Below are 20,346 nucleotides of genomic sequence, written 5' to 3'. Positions count from 1 at the left end.
AGAGATGCTTGCTTCTTGTCACAAGCTAAACATTTGAGATAGAGGACTCTGGTGTGGTACTGCTACTTAGATCCTTTTAAACACCCAAATGTAGCAGAGATTCCATTGCAGATTTAACTTAAACAATTGCTGACCCCAATTCTGCCTAAATTATTTACTTTACTATGATTTACCCACTGATCTGAGCAACTTTTGTTGCTCAGATCAGTGGGTAAATCTAAAACCATGCTCCCACTGAAGGCTGTCAAAGCCGATAAAATGTTTTTAGAACACTTTTCTGCAGTGGATGATGATAGCAAGCTTTGTACAAGCAGCTTCCTCAGGGAAAGACAGTTAAAGGAGAGGGGAATTGTCCTTGCCCCTATCCTGTGTTTTACTACCTCTTTGTCTCAGGCTATTCCAGCACAATAGCAGATTCTGCAGGGTGACAGCAGGATAATGTGGGAAATATGAGGTGTCTTACAGCCTTCTACTCTTGCTCATAAGGAAGAATTTGGTTTTTTTTCCTCCAGACAGGAGGAAATGTGTTGTTACCTGATGAAACCGCTGTTTTCAGTGTTCTCTTTTCTGCATCTTCAGAATAGCAGGCCTTGAAGAAGTATTTCCGCATGTCATGCAAAGTGAACAGCCCAGTCTATTTGTTTATCTGAGTGGTGGCTTTTTAAGTATCAGTTGATTTCCAGAAATTCAGTAGTTCAGAAAGTAAAATATGATTGCTATATTTGTATGAAGTAGTAATGAATCCTTTTTGTGCTTTTCACATAGTAGTGAACCCAGAGAAGTTTGTTTCTGTTGCTGTTCATCATGTTGTGACAGTGTATCATGCATGTATGTTTGCTTCTATGGCTGAAGAGCCAAATCTGTACACATCATAGAAGTGACAGCAAGGATTTTCATATTCATATCTACTTCTGTTTTCAGAAGTGAAACAAAGATCTATTCTTAAAAATCTCTTTTCTTGTAGCTTGACCATAAACCCAGAAAAAATATTGGCTGCTAAAATGTAATTGCAAACAGAAACTAATGAATCTGTTTTCTGAGCACAGAGAATGTAATTCTTGGGAAAATATTTACCATTTTTTCTTTTTTAAGAGTAAGGGAATGAAAATGAGCCATGGAACAGTTCTCAGAGAGGTGTGGTTATAGAGCCTACACCATGCTGCTACAGGAAAATAAAGGTGTTTTCTCACAGTCATGTAGAACTTTATGTAATTTACTTAATTACATAACAAAACAGACAGTGTTTTCAGAGTAGACATCCCATATAGCCATAAACCATATTGGAAGCTCAGGTCAGGGAAAGTCTCAAAGGTGTCTGAATAGTCTGATTTCTATGAAAACTCTGATCCTGCCATTAACCCTGTCACACTCCCAAATAATGTGACATTGTAAAAACCTTTCTTCCAATCATAATAACTATGTTAGAGTGATGGTAACTTTCTGTGCAGTAATAAAAAGTCTTGTTTAATTTATTGTTTAATCAGTCATTATGAAATGTCATTTATTTTTATCCCTCTAAAAGATAATCCTGTTTAAGGATTGCAACAGGATTTGAATAATATTCAGAGAGAGAAATGACATTTCTATTTTACCATATAGTATTTGTTGCAACTCCTATTATACTATTTAAGTACCAAAATTAAAAAGTGACTCTGCCTATTCTGGTTTGCTTGATTATAGATCTTTGTTTGATATTAATAGAAAATGAAATAGAGAATGAAATTTAACAAGATGAAAATTTATTTGCAATACACATCTTCATTAAGATTTCTGTATCAAAAGATTTGTGGTCCAGAGATTCAGTATGAAGCTAGGAAAAATAAATCACTCTGTTTTCAGAACATTTTGATTTTACTGTTCAGGGAATTATCAGCCTTATGTATAGGTAGTATTCAATTTGATTTATATAATGATTCTACAAAGAATGTTTTACAGTGCAATAAAATCATAGAGCTTAACACTAAGGTGACCTTCATCTGAAAAATGCATATGAAAATACTGAGTTCATGTAAGGATAACCATTATTATTTTTTAGGTACATTAAATTATAATTTTCATTTATACAGCAGATATTGCTGATCTGCCCCAATAACTTACCCAATAGCTTATCATCTATCTTGGTGGTAAAATCAAAAATCTAAACCATGCAATGATTGTCATACAGCTTTAATGATTTGATGAATCAATATTGAAATAGCTGAGAAAAAATTTTCCTGTCACTCAGATTGTCCTTTCAAAACTGCTCAGTTCTTTTTGTTTCACTGTATTTTGCAATTTCATCTAATTTTTTTGCTGCCCATTTTGGGCATATTTGGGAATAAATATATTTATCTGATTTTTTTACATCACTATACAGCAGCAAAATTTATGATAATCATTAACACTGAGAATTTCACTGTTATTCATTCTTCATTCATAAAATAGTAAGTCATGAAAAAGAATTTTGTTGGGGAGCTAGAGCATAAATTTTTAGATCTGGTGGTGTAGAGATCAGGAAAGATGTGACAAAAGTCAATACTGTTATGTAACAAAATGAGCCCAAACAAAGAAAAGAGAAAAAAAAAATGTTGAGAAGTAGCATGATGAATACGGAAAAAAAATTTAAAAAGGGAGAAAAATCTATAATAGGGTTGGGCACCTTCTCAAATATTTCTTCTGGAGCAACACTGCTCTGAGTATCCCTTTATCTTTTCCCGTGCTCTGAATGCCCTATGTATTGTTGTGGGAGCACTCTTCAACTTACCCTGAGGCAAATTACACAGGCTGGAAAAACTTCTTATTTTTGACTTTTATGCTGTATTATTTGGAAATGCAAGAATCAGTTGTTACTTTTATGTACTTAGGCAAAAAGTTAATATTGCTTTCATTTAGAGAAAATATATCTACAGATGTCCCTTCCAACCCTAACCATCCTGTGATTCCGTATTATGATGTAATAGGCAATACTTTGATGAAATCTGTGTTTTCCCTCTTTGGAAGATGCTGATGGATTGACCCTAGAAATAAGGACTGTTAATTAATTTTTTGTAGTGTCTTTTATTTCAAACAAGCCTTTCAATGTGGGAAGATGCTGCACACTTTTTCAAAAATACGTTTGCCTTTTAATGGAGACTGGAGGCAGAATCATAGTATTTTTCTCCAATTTAGTGAGTGAATCAAAACATTTTATATTACTAAATTTTGATTTTTTAAATCTCTATTCTTTCAGAGGCCTATTTTCACTTAGAGTGGTTATTCATGTTTCTATACCTCTGACCCTTTTTTTTCTGATTCTTTTATTCTTTGTGCTTTTCTCTTTGTGCTAGTTTTCTTACAATGTAATAGTAGCTTTCTAGTTTCATTGCATTGATTATAAGAAGATGTCATCATTTCAGATACAAAGTAACTTTTATCAATTATGCTGTAGGAGGACTTACCTTGACTCACCATATACGAAGAATCTTTGTTTAGAATTTAACATGAAGATGCTGGCAATGTTTGCTATATTAAAAAAAAAAAAGGACCCAACTACCCACAAACAAAAAAACCCTCAAAACACTGAAAAAAATTATTTTTTAAAGTAACTGAAGTCTCTCTTCCGTGGTCGTCAGGGCAAATTCCTAGGCAGCTCCTAGTCAGCATGTTGCAAATCATTGGTACACACATAAGATCATATGGAAGCTTGTTAGCAGTACCTGTACTACACATGTAGTGTAGCATCTACACTGGGGATCCAGCAGAAGGGGAACCCTGGTGTTCTGCTTCTGGGCAGGAGGTTGATTCTTAGAGAGGATTGAAATTTAGCCTATTTGTGCAGCATGGGTTTATCAGCAACGAGCCTTGCTTCCAGGTTTACATTTCTCTCATTCTTTTCCCCCCTCTGTGAGTACACATGAATTTACAATATAGTTCACAGATGGCTTTCTAGCAAAAGCCTCCTTTGTGAATAAGACAAGCAAGGACTTGTTTGTGCAGAGCACAAGGTACAGGAGTAAGAGCAGGCAGCTATTTAAATAATGTAGGGTAGAGAAGGTCTCTTAATCAGTCTAAATATTAATATAGGACCAATTACTAATGCAGTAAGAACCTTCCAGTACTTGTACTCAACCTGGGATGCAAATGGTAGCAATATTACTTCATTCAATACTAAAATAAAGTGCTTATTTAGTAGTTAATGAACACAGAGCTAGATTTAATAGGAATCAATGAGTCATGCTACAGTCAACACTTTTCTATATCTATAATTAATAAATAAAATTACTAAGTACGTCAGAATAATTTTCCCTCTCAGGCTAGTGAAATTCTTGCTTATATATAGAGAAAACTCTTCAAGAAATAGAATTGATTTGCCTTTGATCATAGTGTTGCATGAGTAAGCCCCAGTCAGTGAGAACAGTAGATAAAAGAGCATTGATCAAGATAGAGTCAAGCAACAATAAAATGTAAAGAATGAAAAAGAAATTGCAAAATACTTTTGTACTAAAAGTATTTCCTCTGTGAACTCAGACACTGAAGTAATTATAGAGAAGAAAAATTCTATTAAGCCAAGAATTTTCTTGTGCACTCTTATGTTGCAAAAAAAGGTGAATATTATATAATTTTGGCATGCCCATAATTTAAGATGCTCATTCTCTTCTCATAATGTGCTGAAGCCTTATGTGCTCATCTTTTGCCTTGAATTCATTATATTTGGGTTATTGTATAATCCTGACAAATAACCAATTATGTGGTTACCAGTTTGGGTCCATTATATTTTGTTTCCATTTAACATATTTTGGGCCTTCTGGTGTCTGACTTTGCCAGCAGTAATCTCATTGCTTTGTTTAATTAATTTAATTTGTCATACTTTTATGAAAATAATTAAACAAGGATTTTGTGCATTCTTTATAGTATTTACCTTTCACTTAGCTGTTTAGACTTAGATCCAATGTTCCGTATCTTTACTTTCTTCTAATAATGAAAGAAATTTGAAGTACTTCTTTTACTGTAGTTTGTTTTTAATTTGAGGTGACCTTTGCTAACTCAACTAGGAATCTATCTACTAGCAAACATGATTTTTGAAGTAATACCTATTAGTATTCTGCTTATAGGACCTGTCATAGCACCTCCAAATTCTACTTCTCTTTCACAGCTACCTTAAATATCTCAAGGCCGCTGTTATAACATAGTCTTATGTGTCCAAGTAATAAACTATGTTCTAATAGTCAATGAAAAATGTTGTGTGCAGAGGTATGTCTTAAACCTAGCTTCTACAGAAGGCTGTAAAAAGTCTCCTATAGGGATTTAGCACCTACAGAAGACTGGAAGAAACAGCATATACCCAGTCATACCTAAACTGTGACCCGTGAAAAGAAAAAAATATGACAGATATATGTGTAGGTTATGTGAATTGAAAATAGATAAATAGGAAATTTTACAGAATTACAGAATATTCTGAGATGGAACTTGCAATTACAATTCTCATGTGTCCATCAGGAAGTTGAAAAAGAGAATCTAGACAATGCAGCTCAGGTACAGTGCCCATATATTTTGCCACTGGGGATTCCCATTCAGGAGTCATTCCCACTCAGGATTAGGGAAGACTGGAAACATGGAAATATATGTGGGATACCTATTGACTCAAATTTGGCCAGTTCAGTTGCTCTACCTGTCCAGTGCATGGTAGCTTATCCTGCTCTTTCTGTGCCAGCAGTATTGTAAACCTGGCAGGTTTCACAGCTGTTTCAAAGACCAAGCACAGCTTTCCTGCCCTTGTAAACCAAGGCAAAAAAGGACACATTCAGAATTTTGATGTGTATTGTTTCTCCTGCCCAGCCATGCTGGGCTCTGTTTCTAAATCTTTTATGTTAGATATAAATTTAAAATGATCTAGAGGGAAGTCAGCATTTTCATTATATGTTGAGAGATAACTATAATTTACTTTTAAGAATGGTTAAAATTTATTTTCAAAAGTTTTTAGCGAACACAAAAATAATTTGCACTAAAATTCATTACCTTTTAATTTAGGTCAGTAAAAATAGATATGTGTTTGCATTATAGCAGCTCCTGTATATTGGAAAGCTATCACATATCTTCAATTTGACATTAAAATATTAAAAAAATGCAGAGTCCTGCAGCATGCATCAGATTAAAAATCAACAATCCAGATTACATATTTAAATAATATTAGTAACAAATTTTTTTTTTTTTTTTTTTTTTTTTTTTTTTTTTTTGTTGCAAATTTTCAGAAGTCCAGAAAGTAATCTGGTAGAAAAGTAATCTGGTAGAATATTAAGACTTTGAGGCAGTCAAGACTGAAATTTTAAGCTGACAATCATAAGAGTTTGGAACAAAAGCCATTTCCTCCATTCTCAAGAACAATAGCACTTAGTATGGGACCTTTATTTGTTACTGGCATTGCACCAAAATAGTTAAGTGTGATTGTGGTCCATGGAGTCTAGGTCTGTACTGTTAATCCTCCTATAAGGGAGGATTACCCTGCATACCTTCCTTTCAGGAAAGGAAATTCAATCTTGAAATCAGAGAAGAAAGTGTAACAAACATTCTGGCAAGGAGATATGATAAAATAAAATACAGTTAAAAAAAAAAAAGAAAATTTGGAAATGAGTGACTACAACCAAATGTACGGCGATGAAATCAGGTGCAGTGAAAAGGACCAAAAGGAAGAAAGGTAAACAAAGAGAGAGGAGAAGAAATTGAAGAAATTAAATGTTAAAAAAAGAGAAAATTCTGAAACAAAGAGAAAACAAGAAAGGTGAATGGGATGACATGAAGTGCAGGAAAATGGACTGAAGTTTTCCCAATTGATCCTCATTGAAATCACAAGATTTCATTCCCTTTCCTGAAAGGAGTCAGAAAATTGTAGATATAAATGCACAGACTTGTAAGTACACTGGGTTTTCAAAATAAAATACATTAAAAATATAACTCATAGAAATTCCTATTTCTCTAAATATACACCTATATAGATATATTTCTAATTATATTTTACATCTCTCTGAACTATTTAATTAAAGAATTCTTTCTCAGTCTAAGAACTTGCTATCAGAAAATGACACCTCTGACAGTGCCTATGTGAAATGCACTATATTGGTTGAAACATTCTTTTTAAAACTAATTTTGCTAAAATAATAGTAAACATCTGTGATTCTGCTCGCAGAAATAACAAAAGGAATATAAAGAAATGAGACACAATTATTCCTTCTTGATATATTTAAATGCTGCTGCCATAGTGATCTTCTAGCCATGCTTCTGAGGTAGTTTTATTGCAGACTGTTTCTGGATTTATTTGCTTTCAGGTTCTAGCTTTGCTGTTATTTTCTTTCCTTGTAAGCACCTGCAAAACCCTGCAGTTATGAAGTGCTATTTGTTATTCTTCCTGTTTTCTGGGGCTAGTGGGAGACAAGAAGGACCATAGGTCACCATAAACCTTTTAGGTCAAGCAGTTTGGATTTCAGATTCCCCCAGAGCTGTCATCCTTCTGCTTTCTCAACAGCTAACAGCATATCATAAAATGTCAGTAGTTTTGGTGTCAAGAAAGGAGTAAAAAGCAAATCCAGAAAATAAATGTAATTCCTGTTTATTCTGAACAAAGGTCCTGAATATTGTTGCAGTTCTGGAGGAGTTTCTGAAATTTATTTTCCAGGTGGCCTTAACAACAGTCCCTTTAGATATATGGGGAGATCCTTGCTGACTAGAATGCAATATCATCAGTGTTCAACAAAAACATGATGCAGAGAGTCTATTGCCAGCTTGTATTTTGCCATGTGTTTTCATTATGTGTTTCTTTGTGAGTAGCATCCTGTTCCACCTGTTTAGTGACTGTTCTCAAAGTCCACAAAAGCAAGAAAGAAAAGGAAACTGTAATAATTCTGAAAAATATCAAACACTGGATGGAGATTTGTAAAGGTAAGGTGTAAAAGTAATTTGTAAAGGTAAAAGCTTTCCTGCTGTATCTTATTCCAGCCTTCATATGGATGTATTTTCACTATTGTTAAGGACAGAGAGGTTCAACACGGAAAATAAGTTTGCAATATAGGAATCTAAACTTGTTTATATTGGAGAGGTTTTTGAATCTGTCAGCTTCCAAGCAATGTGCCTTTTTTCTGTATACCAATTTCAGCCACATTTTTTACATGATGTCCATATTAAACAGACGTCTGTGAAATACCAGCTGCTGATATTTTTGCAGTTGCATGAGGAAATTTGAGCCTTTTGTAAAATTTGTTCAGCAGGTTATAGAAAATCCGGGGGAGAAAGGGCACTTTTGAACAAAAATTCAAACATCTTGCTATTTTTCATGGCAGCTAACAGAGATATAGTTTTGATAAATTCTACTTTAGTTAAGCAGAGCAGTAAATTAACTTCTGGCATTATGTATCCTGGACAGCAGCAATGCTCAGAGCCACAGAGATGACAATTAGAAAATAATTTTAATGAATAGTGAGGTAAACTGAAGGGGGAAGAAAGAGTTGTCTTAGTCCAAATCACTTATCCAGAAAAGATTTCATAAGGCTAATGTCAAAAAATATTCAAAGGAAATGTGCTTTCTCTTTTCCTGAAAAAAAAACCCAGCTGAATTTTCATTTGTTCCTGGCATATTTGCCCTATGTGCTATGTTTTCCATCTTATCCCATGTTAAAGTAAATTAATTACCATTATTTATAGACTAAGTCAGAAAAGTAATTTCTTTCCCAGTAAACAATATATGATGCTATAGCTCCTTGAAAGAAATTAATTTAAAAATTAATTAAATTATATTTTTTTAAAAGAGTATCTTTAGGGAAAAGAAAATACTTCCTATACAATTGCCTGAATCTATTATACCCCAAGTTAGTTCATACTCTTATAGAGAGGATTTTTTGGGGCTGTGCTATATAAACAGTGTTTTTGCACTACTATTTCTTTTTCTTCATTTGCTTTTAGAAAATTAGAAATGCTACTTCATTAGTCTGTAATGGTAAAAAAAATAATTATTTCAGCTCTTTGATTTGACTTCAGTTTCCAATAGATAGAGAATATGACAAGAAAGAGAATGATTGCCTGGATGTCTTTGACAATTATTGTATTGAGGAAGTCAGTTATTAGGCCAGACTCAAAAAAACCCATTTTTGTTTGACTTTCCTTTTGTTTCAGTAAAGTTGTACACTATTGCTTTACAGTGGTTTATGTCTCAGTTTCCATAAATTAGTTTGTGCAATCTGTCTCCGTGACCCCAGGATTCTCCTTCTGTTTTTGTGAGGCATATGAACAGGGATACTTAGACTGGAAAACTTAGTAGAGCTGATAATTGATTATTTGCCCTGGAAAGTAAACATCAGCTGTGGCTAACATTGAGTTGGATGGGTAACTTTCTTACAGCACAGCCTCACATACCACCACACAGCAGGAGGGAAGGGAAACTTGTCAGCTGCTCACAGATTAGAAGGAAAGAAAGGTTTTTTCTCCTTGTCAGACTAGCAAATTGTAACAGATTTCTAGCACTGAGTGTAAGATAGAGACTGATGTGTTCGTGTTGGTTCCTTCTGTAGCTCTGACCCCCTAACATCAAGCCCAATCTTTGAGAGCACACATGTATGGGACAGAGGAAGGGTTGGTGATTAACATTGCAGATCATGGATACAGCTAGAAAAGGAGAGAAAAAAGGTGATATAAAGAACAGAGTGGGCTTCTTGAGGTACTTGAGGCTCTGTTCCCTTCCCTACTCTTACATTTTCACATCTATTTATGTTAGTTAATATTTACCTCCTTCTCATAACAGTTGATAAAGTGCTTTTCAATGCACTTTGATAAACCTGAGATCTGCAGCAAGAGGCAGAAGCATCAACAGTAATTTTCCATGAGATTAAAGCAGAAGAGATGAGATATTCAAACAACAGTTCTGTTCCTGTTCTTTTTACCTTTGAGATAAAAAGATGGCTAGGAAAGACTCAAGCTTTCTGTTAGGCTCCATGATCCCTTGCCAGGTTTTCAATCATTTGCAAAGGGAACGAGTGTGCCCTCCACATTTTAATTTCCATTTTAGAAGGTCTGTCTGTGAAGGCCTGAAAAGTACACTTCTTTGCTATTAAGTTATTATAAGCAGAATTTATTTTAGCATGACCATAGACAATTACTTCTCATAACTGAAATAATTCTTCTTTCATCTTAATATTTGCTCCTGTTCCTTCAATATTTGCAGACTTTATCAGCTTCCCTTTTCTGTTTTACTTCTGTGAACTAAACAAGCCAAGTTATTTTAATCTATTTTTCAACTAAAATAAAAAAAAAATACAGTCATCTTATCATTGTATTAGTCCTACTATGGAATCCATTCCAATTTAAATTAACATTTCTAAACAAAAAAAAAAAATACATGCAATAATATGAGGTTTTTCCAGTTCAGCAACTGATTCTCAGTTAATTTACCAGTAGCTTTAAAACACTAAGGCTCTTAGACATTCTTGTGTTTGTTAAGTATAGCATTGCCTCTAATTCCTTTCCTGGCATTTCATGTCATAAAAAGGAGTCACAAAAGCATTTGTTTCCCTATTATAATTTATTTTTGTTTTCTTTAATTTTTTGTGGCTTTTTTCCTTCTCATTTATAATTCTAGTAATAATAATAAAATTGGCTTTGATAAAAGGCGTCATCCCATGCCATCACAACCAGAGAGTATATTATAGTGATTAAAAATCTTGCTATGGGCCTAAATATGTTGTTTGCTTGTCTCCTTTTAAATATTACGAGTAACTTTGAAAATCAAGGTCAAGGTTTCCGATGTCTATAAAATGTCCTAAATGTTACATATAAACACAGCTGAGAATATGCTACTGCAATAAAATATATCTATTATTTGTTATCCATGCAGAAAAATGTTATATCAGTGGAATATTTATTTTTAAAAAAATCAATAAAGCTGGTGTATCAAGTGTTTTCTACTGATCTGATACTGCCTGTGGATTTAAGCATGTTGCCTGTGGCCATCCTGAAGCTTTAGAGGAAAATACCTAGAGGTTATAAAGCTGACTGTGATGCTGTACCTTTATTGAATAAGACTGAGCAAACAAGAATGGGAAAGAGAAGGTATTTGATCACAGTAAGTTGAGCTTCTATTATACTTATTTTTCTTGCCAGTTTAAGAGTTAACAGAAGAAAAGCAATATCATGAAAACATAAGGTAACAACCCATTCATAGACATTCTTGAAAGAAAAGATAATACATAACACAATGCAGTTGCAGCAACTGTTAAGAGAAAATGACACAGTAAGTATGGAAGATAAGATGCAAAATTCCAAGCTTAGGCTTTGATCATATTTCCTTTGGGATCAGCAGTTCATTCCATGAGACAGATGCAAGTGGAAAAGGGAGGGAGATATAAACCATCTTCACCTATGAAGTATTTACTAGTCATGATGACAGGTTTCTTATTGTTACTGACAGGAATGCTTTTCAAGATATTGCTAACACTTTTCCTTTGTTCCCCTGTCAAATACCAAACCTGCCTATTTAAGCATTTTGTTTGATCATTGTTGTTGGATGCCCTTGGTCCTAGATTATCCTGCTATATGAATTAATATGAAAAATCCTATATTTATTTTTCAGAAAAGTACATCTCTAAATATACAGAGAGAGAGTGGTGGGGGAGAAGAATTTTCATTTCTGTAGAGGGTTATTAAAAGACCATTTAGGTTATATTGATATTTTGAGTGGGACTCAGTTAATAGACTTTGTTGACCTACTGTGCTGAGGTGAATTTTATTTAGGCAGTGCAGATATGTAAAAAAAAAACAAAACAAAAAAAAAAAACAACCACAAGAACAGCATAATTCAATAATAAGTCATATTCAGATGTGATATATTCAGTGGATCTTTGCTTCTCCAGAAGAATTCCACTGCCTAAAATACCAGGTTTAAATTCAGTCCAAAGCATTTGAACTGCAGCCTTATTTGTGTCACATCTGTCATAGAATCACAGAATGATTTATATTGGTAAGGACTTTAAAGATCATTGACTTCCAATCCCCTCTACCATGGACAGAGACACCTTCTGTTAGACCAGGTTCCTTAATGATCCATTGAACTTGGCCTTAAGCATGTCCAGGGATGCAGCAATTCTCTGCTGCTGTTGTGCTTCACCTTCAGTCATTTCTGTAAAAAAATAAATCCAGAAGTGCTAATTAGGTGAAGGTAATGACAACAGAATATGTCACTAACCACTGAAATATAGTCCAGGAATTAAAAAAAAAAATCAATAAATCATCACAGTTTGCTAAATCAAATCAGTCACTATAATAAACCAATGACAGTGCAGTGATGTATAGAAAATACTGAGTACAAAATATCACCTATCATTGTACCCCAGACCATAATTCACCAGCAGTTAAGATAGAAGGTAGTTTAATAAATTCTGTCAGCAGGTGCCATTATACTGAGGAAGACTGACTTGATAACATCTATGCATCCAGTGAAACTCCTATCACTTCTAGAGGCAATTCAATCTTAGGCTGCTTGTAGCCCTATAATTGGAGCTTCCATCCTTTTTTGGGACTATTCCTGTTGAAAACTGAATTATGAAAAAACAGGAATAGATTTTTTTTTAATATGTTGTCTTGCAAATATATCTTCATACTTTGGCTTCTAACACAATGCTTTTTCCCCCCCATAGTTTGATAAATAACTCTTCTTCAGTATTTTTAATTATCAGAATCAAATGTCAGTTGTTCTCTATTCATGGTGGGTTTTGCCTATTTGTTTTGCTATTATTTTATTTTTTTCCATGTACATAATAAAAAAAATAATTTTGGAAATTGATTCATGACTAACTGCAATCATGATGCTGTAACTTTGATTTCTTCAGAATGGAATGAATAGCTGCAGTATTAGTTTTTAATTTGCAAGCTGGATGTCCAGGGAGCAAAAGGAAGTAAAATGTATTCTAGGACTTAAACTCTAGATGTTTATAAGCCCAATAGTAATAGTAAGGAAAGAAATAATAAATGAGGTAAGGCACAATATAAGTAACTCTAAATTTAACCTGAGGATGATAAGAATATATGTGGCATATCTAAGAATGCAACAGTCTTGCAAGCTGTTACTGCTGTGACAACACAGATTTTGTCAAGAACACAGCCAAGCTAGGTGTTGTACACATTCATTAACAGAACAAAAGTGGCTAATGTGTAATGCTGTTTTTTATGCCATCTGTGACACTGTTGGTGTCACCTAGCACTCTGCCTTGCACACAGCAGGAAAGTACATTTGCAATAGAAGATCGAAAGATCACCTCTTCTGTGCTCCTGCAATTCTGCGTCCCACAAGGTAAGCCTGTAGTTTGGTCCTTTCCATTTTACCCTTATTTTGTGTCTAGAGATTTCCTACATAAAAAAAAAAAAAGGTGTCAGTGATAAAATTAGGTGCATTTTTATCAGCTCTGAAAACCCTGAATTGGTTGAATTCAGTGCAGTGATTAATTTAAAAACAAAATGCAAATCAGGCAATGCTGCCCAGCTGTCTTCTGTAGAAATATTTTATAAGATCTAAAGAAGATTTGTAACATTTTAAAATCTCATAATGAGACAGCCAGTAGCATGGCAGCAAAGGGTAACTTCCACCTATGATGTTCCTCCTCAGTGTCAGCTCAGTTCTGAAGGAATGATGTGTAAACCAACAGTGCTGTCATGCTGTTGGGCACCACCAGCCACTGTGAGCAGTGCTCCCCTTGTATGTGACTTTCAGATAGCACAGAAAATGATGGAACATTGGGAAACAAGTAGCTGGTTTATGAGACCAGTGGTAGGTTGCTAAGCATTGAACTCTAGTTTAAGATAATAGTTTAGGTCTGGAAATTAACATCATATGTCTTGGATTATTTTAATGTATAAATAACTGTAATGAGAATCCTCACTCTCTGCTGCATCTTGCTGTAACCTAACGCTCATGATAGATACTTCTTCACTGGATTTATACTGTTTTTTAGTTTTGATGTTTATGTGATAATCATCCAAAACAATGATTAGTCTAAATGGTTATTTTGGCAGCTTTAATTAGGTACCAACTACTTTGGAGTTAATTTGTAATTTTGTGGTTTGGTACTCTGAGTATCCTGGCATCCAATAATACCTGAATGACTTTCTATTATTTCTACTATTTCTATTTCTGACTGCAGGAGTTGAGTTTCTGTAAACATTCCTAGGAATCTGCCTGTAACATAATTTCTCAACATACGAAAACCACTTTTGTAGACTCTTCCTGCATTTCTTGTCCATTCAGACTTTCAAAAGCATGTTTTTGGTCCTGAAGTTCAACTGAAGAAATAGCATGGCTAATATGAGGTATTTTTCTATCCTCAATACCTTAAAAATAGTCACTCCTCTACCTTGACAGCACCAATTTACTGATTAATGGCCCATCATCTTGCCTTTGTATGAAGCAATTGCACTCAGCTCCTGCTGAATTATCAAAGGAGCTGTATAACAGACTGCTGCACACTGCAAATGTTTCTACCATTCAAAACTCAGTGAGAACCAGCACATCATATTAGGACAGCAATTCCCATCACCTGATGTGCTCCTGAGGCAGTTGACCTATTGTTCCCAATAAGGACAATTTGGTAGCTTGAGACTGTACACATCAGTAGCCTCCACTGGACTGATCTGTGCCCCACTAAAGTTGTGTATTCACACTTTCAGCTTTCATTTCTGTTGTGGGGCCCCCACTGAGAAGCCAGCTTAAAAAGATTTTCACAGCTCTTAGGCCCTCTTATATTTCCACAGAGACTCAAAGTAGATCTTAACTAGTGAGTAGTTAGTTAATTGAGTTGACTTAAATCAATTGACTTAAATCGACAGTAGGCCTGGAGTCTGGGATGGATAAATGATAAGTGTCTTGCTATTGAATGATCCTGACAGCAAGGTAGAAATGAGAGGTTCTGGAGGTGTCATATCCTTTACAAACAGCAGTTAGATCTGTAGTGTTCATGCCACCCTGACTCTTGGGAGTATATTAGTTTTATGGACAAAGCATTCACTCATCACCTGAATGACCACAAGGTACAGATGTTCTTCAGAATTTGTTTTCAAAGATTATTTTGTTATTCTTTCCCTGCACTTTTTTGTGCAGCTTTCAAATGTGCTGGTGCACCTTTCCCACCTGTTTCACTGCAGCTGCCTTGGCTGTAAATTCCTCCTCTGATTTTTTGCCTTCCTAAATTATAGTAGTTGTGGAGAATATAAGATGCTGCTTTCTATGTCTTCTGCAGCACTGTTTGCAACCCGGTTCACTTTTTAAAAAATTCTTCTCATTTGTTTCCCAAAGATAATAGCATTTGAGAATGGCAAGGAGAATAGTAGATCTACTTGGACTTGGGAATGCCAAGTCCTGGCACATAACAAGTAGGAAACTAAGCAGCACTAAGCCTAGTGCTGCTTATTCTCTGTTTTGAGAAGCAGAATTTCTGTGTAGAGATAACACAGATGTTTACAGAGACTCAGAGGCCCTCTCCAAGACATGCTTGAGCTTCTTGTCTTGGGAGAGAGATCAATGCAAAGGTCATAAAAAGCACAGAGAAAATCATAGAGGTAAATTGTGCATGTGCCAGACCCTTTGATATGTTGTGTCTGAAGAGCAAGTCACACATGCTTTTTGTCCCTGCTAAAATGGAATGAGCTTAGCAGTGTATGTGCCCCAGCTTGCTCATGAAATCCTCCAACCGTCAAGGTGGTGGAATAAATCTATTCTTATCACTTCAGTTGTGTGTCAAGGTCACATTGGTTATTTGCATCTATGATTGCACAGTATTATATTCTATAATTCATGCTGATAGATTCAATAACACTTGTGGCTGATATCCAAAACCATCTTTTCTTAAGGCTGGAGCTAGAAATTACCAAGTGTCAGGCTCTCTGGCCCTGAAGTTTGTATTTCACTCCTGCCAGCGCTGTGTTTCTTTATATGTGCTCATGACTCCATTTGACATATAGCTTGTAAGGTCTTCAAGATATTATATGTCAACAAGTTAATCAATTGAAGAGAAGGTTCATTAACTGAGTAAGAACAGATGTGTGCATAAGGTAACTTATTCCTCATTAAAGGAGAATGTGTATGACCTTTGGAGCACTTAAGCCTCAAATAGCTGATAGGTAGATGGTACGGAAGATTATCTTTCTTTGAGGATTTTGTCTGAGCCATTTGATAGTTTATTTTACATATAGCAGATAATGCTCAATAGATATTTGTCATCCTGTAGAATGGGTGATAGATTCTGACAGAACTTAGTTGATGTAAATAACATATTTGTTATAAGTAAGTGGTTTACCATGTTTAGCTTTTGAATTTTTTTTATGGCCATGAAGTGGAGATTTACAGGACTCCACTGCTAGAACTATGCCCTAAAATAGCTTTTACTCTCACTACCAAATAGAGACTTGGATAAAGAGCAAGAATCTACAAGATTGTTTTTTTGAAATTGTCCTCAGTAGCTATTTGGCATTTGATTACTGACCAATGGTGATTTACCTGCCCTCTTCTCAAGCCACTTCCCAGCAAAAGTGCAGATGAACATATTCCCATTCTGCATGAATATTTCCTTATTGAGTGTTTGTTGAAGATAACTACCAGTAGGATTGTGTCTTGCAGTGGCAACAGCAAAAGGTTGGGCTGAAAAACATTGAACTCTGATATTCATCATAAATTTTAGAGATTGCTTTTCTCAATATCTCTACCCTTCTGGTTTGTTGTGCTTTCTTTACTGATAAAGATTCAACACAGACTCTGAACATTCCCTACAATTCTAATCCCCACAAATAAAATAACTCCAGGCCATTTAGATAAAAATATAGCATTTTAATCTTTCCTTTTCAGTTTTGCACCCTGTGGAGAAGGCCAACAAAGAAGGTTCACCACTTTTGCCACCCTAGTTAGAGCTAGTCAGAAGACTGTGAAATCAGATACCCTTTTGTCTGTGTGGTAGTGTATCATCATATTCTGCCTTAAATTTTCTTTGAGCTTACTGACCCAAGAGTTCTGTCAGCTTCAGTTCTCTTAGCTTCTTTCTTGTCCCATGTTAGCCTCATAATCTATAAATCTATTTCAAGTTTCATCGAGATGTAAAAAATGATAATTCTAAAAGAAAAACTTAAAAAGCAAACACCCAGACTCAGAGGACTTAATGCTATCCTCAAAACCTCATGATTTTTAAAAGATCTCTAACATTCATAAATATGTTGTTTCAGCATGATAATAAGGACAGTAAATAACAATATTTAGTGCTGGTAACAATCTGAAAAAAAAATTCTACTCTTTTCTTTTTGTAATGCTTTAGAATTAATTTCATATTTACAAACCTGTATTTGTTTTCTTTTGAGTTTAAGAATTTACAGAAAATGATCTGTAGTTAATTTGAAACTTTCTGATAGAAATCTATCTCAAAACCTCGGATACAGATTTTGAGACATATTTGTTATATATGCTTGCCTTTTGTGCCTTGGATTTTGCCATTTAAATGCTTATCACTCAGGTCTGGCCTAGAGTGTGATAAAAAATGTCAACAAAATACCCCTAATCTGAGTCCAGTCTAAATTTGTTTTAGAATAAGCATCTCGATTTTCATTCTGTGGTCATAAATTTCACTCTAACACATTTTGCAATGTCCTGCTTGAGTATATTCCAAAGAACTTTTTTCTAATTTTTCCCAAATCTTACCTTAGGTCTGGAAATTACTTATCTATGGAGGGCTTTAGTTTTGACTACCAGTAGATCCATAGAAAATTGCTAGGGTTAGTTCAAGCAAAGACTACTCCTATCAGTTGAAGTAGTACATTTCTTTATTTGCTGGATCTGAAGGTAAGGGCAATCTCACTCTTTACTTCAACTTTACTTACTGTGAACAAGAGGTGATAGAATATAACAAGCATTCTACATAAAACATTACTTCAGCTGCTATGTACTAGACAAAAAAAAAGGCATACATACTGCAGATTTTTTTTTATTAGAAAGTAATGTCTTAACAGCACATTTTCTAGTTGTAGCTCCAAAAATAATCCGTTTAGAGTACATTTATAATAAATAGGAAATGTTTTGTAGATGCAATTATTATTTTGCATGAAATCACATCCAAATCATTGTTTTTGTGATTTAAAGTACTTTGTATAACTGCAGTTGTGTAATGAAATGGAGATTAGTGTGCTGCATGTATGAGACTTGCAATGTAATTGCAAAGAAAAATTACTTTTTTGCATTCAGCCTAACATTTTAGAAAATGTTAGGCTGAATGCAAGGAAAATCATTTGCATTTATGAAGTCAAGCCCAAAAGAGACATTTTTTTTTCTTTTTGGAAAGTGTGAACTTAAAACTGAAGCATGGAAATTAATTAAGGAGTGCTGTGTTGAAGTGTATATCTGAACAGGCAGAATCAAAAGTGCCAGCAAAATGAAGATCTTTTTCTATTGGAAGTATCACCATTCTAAACTGAAAAGAGAGAACACAAGAGGCTAAAGAAAGGTTCCAGTGGTAGCACTGTCTAGGTAAGATAAGTAAATGGCATAGCCCAGAAATCTGTACCAGAGGGCTAATCTTCTGGGATTTAGATTAGTTAGAATTATTTAATACATTCTATTTAGAAAAAAAAAAAAATTAAACAGTCATTGAGCTGATTTTATTACATTCATTGTTAAGTTAATCCTAGGGAACGGAATTGATAATCTAAATTTTTATCCATTTTATGTCAGATCCTCCATCATTAAGTTTCAGAATTCACCTGTCAGTGACAAAGAAATTTGATATGGGTGTTGCTTGTTAATTACTCTAATATAGTTTTTGTTGAGCAGATATGAGAACAAGAAAAACACTGAAGATAACTGAAAGAAAAAATCCCCTTACTTGCATAGTCATGTATTGATGTTTAATGTACAAATATCAACATGAATTAAAAACTGAGTTTAGGTAGGGACAGTCCAAATGAAATAATGTTAAACACATGCAGAACAAAGAGCACAATTGACCCTAAGGGAAAAGCAGGCCAGGAGAGCAGTTAGAATAGAATGTAGATGTTAAAATAAAATGTATCAGTTAGAATAAAATGTAGAATGCAGGAGGAAAGGTGCAGTTGTAGTTAATCTGCTAAAATTAAATTAAATTAGTAAAATTAATTCCACTCCCTGAGAGTTGAGTAGGAATTTTACTTCTGATTCCAGTGGGAACAATTAAGCAAAGTTGGTCAAGACCTGACTCAGTCAGTCTACATCTTACAATTATTTGAACTCAGTGGTGGGCTGATTAGATTTTGTGTATAACTTTTTGCTAAAATTTGCCCTGTTCTTTTAGGAGGTGCCAAGGCCATGAGAAAGTGGTAAGAAAAGTACTTGTAGCAGTAACTGTTTAAGGTAATAGACTAGTTTAATGTGATGATTGGAAAATATGTAAAAATCTTGAAGGACAATCACAGAGGTAGCTTGTTATAGTATTTTGGTTTACTGTAATATTGATCCTAATTCTTGTACAGAAAAGTTGAATAATATTTAATAATTAATGTCTTGTGTTAAATGCTATAAAAGGCAGAAGCACCTATTATAATTTTGTAATAACTCATAATAGTCTATCTTCTCTGCTCCATCCCCTTGCTCTAATTGGTGAATCCCTGAACAGAGAGCTCCTTTGGGAGCATTCCTTGCACCAGCTTCCAAATGCAGTCATGACCTGGCACAACAGGGTAAAAGGGCATCTGCTGGGTCCTATTCCCACTAAGTAAAAAAAGAAGGAGTGGATTGCAGGAGCTTCTTCATGGTGAGCCAATCCAATCAGAAGATGGGATTGATGGAAATGATTATGAGCTTTTGCTGAAGAACCTCAGCATGTTTCATTATGATATGTGTTACTTCCTTGGAAACATATTTCTTCTGATTTTTGTTAATAAGAAAGTTGACAAACTCCTTCTATTTCTGACCTATTTTGCAGCTGTTCTCAAGTCTTCAGAAAATAGCTGAGAAACACAGAAATATTTTTCTTCATCTCCTATGAGCAGGTGATGAGGTAAGTATTGCCCTCTGTTGTTCCCTCTCGAGTTGACACAAGGTATAGAAATTCCAGTTATCTAGTACTCACATCTTGAAAGCCCTGTCTCTAAATAATGTATGTTGCCTGTATTCAGGCTGTAGCTTCAGTATTTCTTATGATCTATAGGATAATTGCAATGGATATATCTAATTCAGAGAGAATAACTAACTGATAGAAAGACACTTCAAAAACATGCCTGTGTCTTTTATTGATTACTGTCACAATAAGAAGCTATTTTTTTCAATATAATTTTCAATATAATGTTTAAAGATTTTGTTAGTTTTGACATTAACTACAATTATGATTTTCTCAGTGACCTATGTGATTTTAACACGTG

The 20,346-nt window shown here is 34.5% G+C and overlaps 1 long non-coding RNA gene across 2 annotated transcripts in view; it reads left to right on the top strand.

Annotated features, from left to right (window-relative positions):
• Positions 1-192: 192 nt before the first annotated feature.
• LOC110473747 (uncharacterized) overlaps positions 193-20,346 on the top strand; it is a 125,063-nt gene continuing 104,909 nt past the window's right edge. For both annotated transcript variants that reach the window (XR_014955132.1, XR_014955131.1), the window contains exon 1: positions 193-19,985. This is a non-coding gene — a long non-coding RNA (uncharacterized LOC110473747). The remainder of the gene's footprint in view (positions 19,986-20,346) is intronic.

This window comes from Lonchura striata, chromosome 4, assembly GCF_050655825.1.
Source record: "Lonchura striata isolate lonStrDom1 chromosome 4, ASM5065582v1, whole genome shotgun sequence".
NCBI classification, from domain to species: Eukaryota; Metazoa; Chordata; class Aves; order Passeriformes; family Estrildidae; genus Lonchura; species Lonchura striata.
Note: the sequence above shows the minus strand (reverse complement) of the source record. Positions and strands in the feature narration are given on the sequence as shown.